General features: G+C 33.7%; 1 protein-coding gene across 1 annotated transcript in view; it reads right to left on the bottom strand.

Moving 5' to 3' along the window:
- The window catches only part of LOC108690891, a 129,797-nt gene that overhangs the window by 22,522 nt on the left and 104,854 nt on the right, over positions 1-2,421 (bottom strand). The gene's annotated exons all lie outside the window — the stretch shown is intronic.

Below are 2,421 nucleotides of genomic sequence, written 5' to 3'. Positions count from 1 at the left end.
ATATATATATACTCATAATACTCATAATATGAAAATCATATATTTCAATACTTTACAATATTTTACTTATATGAATTATACGAAAAATGATACGCATATATAAGGTAAAAAATAGCATAAAAGATCTGTTTATTCTATCTATCTGGATTAATTTATACGTCGAATTGAAATACTTAGACAGTTTCCTATTTATAAATAATAAATGAAAGACAGTTTTCTATTTATAAATAATAAATAATAAAATTATGCTATTCTGCACACGCATAATGTGCTTTCATTATGCACGAGTTTATATGTGATATATACGGCGTATATGCTCGGTTAGATAGAATAGTTATGGTGACAATCGTACTTCTCTGACCGCGATTAGACACTGACTATATTTTTGTACTGAAAAATTGTAGCAATATAAAATTAAATCTATTAAAAAATCAGAAATTAGGAGAGTCTGACAAAAAAAAAATCATCTTATGACAAATATAAACTGTTAATAAATAAATAAATGGAGAAAAAATCATTTATATAATTATAAAAATAAAAATTAGGGATTAAAATCGAATAAAGTTAAATATAATCAGATATTAATAAATACAAAAATATGGAAAATATTGTTGATGTGTCATTTTTTTCTAGATAAATTCATTTAGCGCAAAAGAAATATTACACAACGATTATTAGAAAATATTTTATAACTGTTATTACTAGAAAATAACAGTAAGAATTTTGCAACACAACAATTTTACATCTTAAAAATCCTTAAAATCGTCATTTTTTGCCTCTTCAATGCCATTTTTTTCAAAACTGTGACATGATAATCTTTAATCAAATTCATATTCAACAGGTAAAAATCGACAATAACTATTCAAACTTATGTAATAAAAAAAGATCAAATTTTGTTCCACAGTATAATTATTAAAAAAGACATTTTTATATTTAAATCATTTGTCTTTTTCCTTTTTTTCAATAATTATTAACATCTAGAAGTTCATAAAACATGAAAACTAAAGTGTTTCAGTTTTTAATTAGTTGAAATATTTCAACAATTCTCCTTTTAATTAAAAATTTAATTAAAAATGTATATTAATAAGAACCCTAACAATATTAAACAAACAGCATCCACGGTACCAGATGTTCCAATATTGAAACTTCAATGAATGAGTTAATCAACTACACAGCGAGATAAAATTTTCAATGTTTGATCTCGCATCCGTCTTTACTGTTCACTTTATACATCGGTCTAAAGATCGCACGGTTAAAGCCAGAAGCCAGTGGTCGTACTCTGAATACTCGCAGTCCCTTCGTTCTTCTACCAACTGACTATAAATTAATTTTGATCTCGGTTGCGGTTGCATGGTGTACAACTTTGCTTCCGCCGTTTTTTTTCCGAAATTCGAGGTTTTATTGTAAAAAACTGGTTATACATTTATGATTCAAAGTATTATCCATCGCTGGCCACTACTTTCTCCCATCTTTCGGATAGCGTACGAATCCCGCGTCGAAAAAACTGGTCATCTTTTGAGGCTATCCACGAATCGATCCAATTTTTTACTTCTTCATAAGACCGGAAGTGCTGGTCAGCCAGGCCGTGTGCCATTGATCGAAACAAGTGATAGTCAGAGGGAGCAACGTCTAGAGAATACGGCGGATGGGGTAGGACTTCCCATTTCAACGTTTCCAAGTATGTCTTGACCACTTTCGCAACATAGGGTCGAGCATTGTCATGCTGCAAAATCACTTTATCGTGTCTCTCGTTGTATTGCGGCCGTTTGTCTTTCAATGCTCGGCTCAAACGCATCAATTGCGTTCGATACGATCGCCTGTGATTTTTCAGTCGGTTTTAACAGTTCATAATACACTACGCCGAGCTGGTCCCACCAAATACAGAGCATGACCTTGGAGCCGTGAATATTTGGTTTGGCCGTCGACGTGGAAGCATAGCCGGGAACTCTCCATGATTTTCTGCGCTTGGGATTATCGTAATGAACCCATTTTTCGTCCCCAGTCAATGCAATGCAGAAATCCCTTCCGTCTTTGCCTTTCAAGCAGGTATTCACAAGCAAACAAACGCCGTTCAACATCTCTCGGCTTCAATTCGTACGGCACCCAATTTCCTTGCTTCTGAATCATTCCCATGGCTTTGAGGCGTTTTGAAATGGCTTGTTGAGTCACTCCCAATGATCGTGCCAATTCTTCTTGATTTTGACACGAGTCTTGCTCAAGTAATGCCTCCAATTCTGCATCTTCGAAAACCTTCTCTCTTCCATCGCTATGCCGGTCTTCGACGTCAAAATCACCATTTTTGAAGCGTTGAAACCACTCAGGACAAGTTCTTTCACTAATAGCGGCCTCATCATAAGTATTTAAGAGCATTCGATGAGCCTCAGCCGCAGATTTCTTCATATTGAAGCAAAAAATTAAAAC

Source organism: Atta colombica, unplaced genomic scaffold (genome assembly GCF_001594045.1).
Source record: "Atta colombica isolate Treedump-2 unplaced genomic scaffold, Acol1.0 scaffold38, whole genome shotgun sequence".
Classification (NCBI taxonomy): domain Eukaryota; kingdom Metazoa; phylum Arthropoda; class Insecta; order Hymenoptera; family Formicidae; genus Atta; species Atta colombica.
Note: the sequence above shows the minus strand (reverse complement) of the source record. Positions and strands in the feature narration are given on the sequence as shown.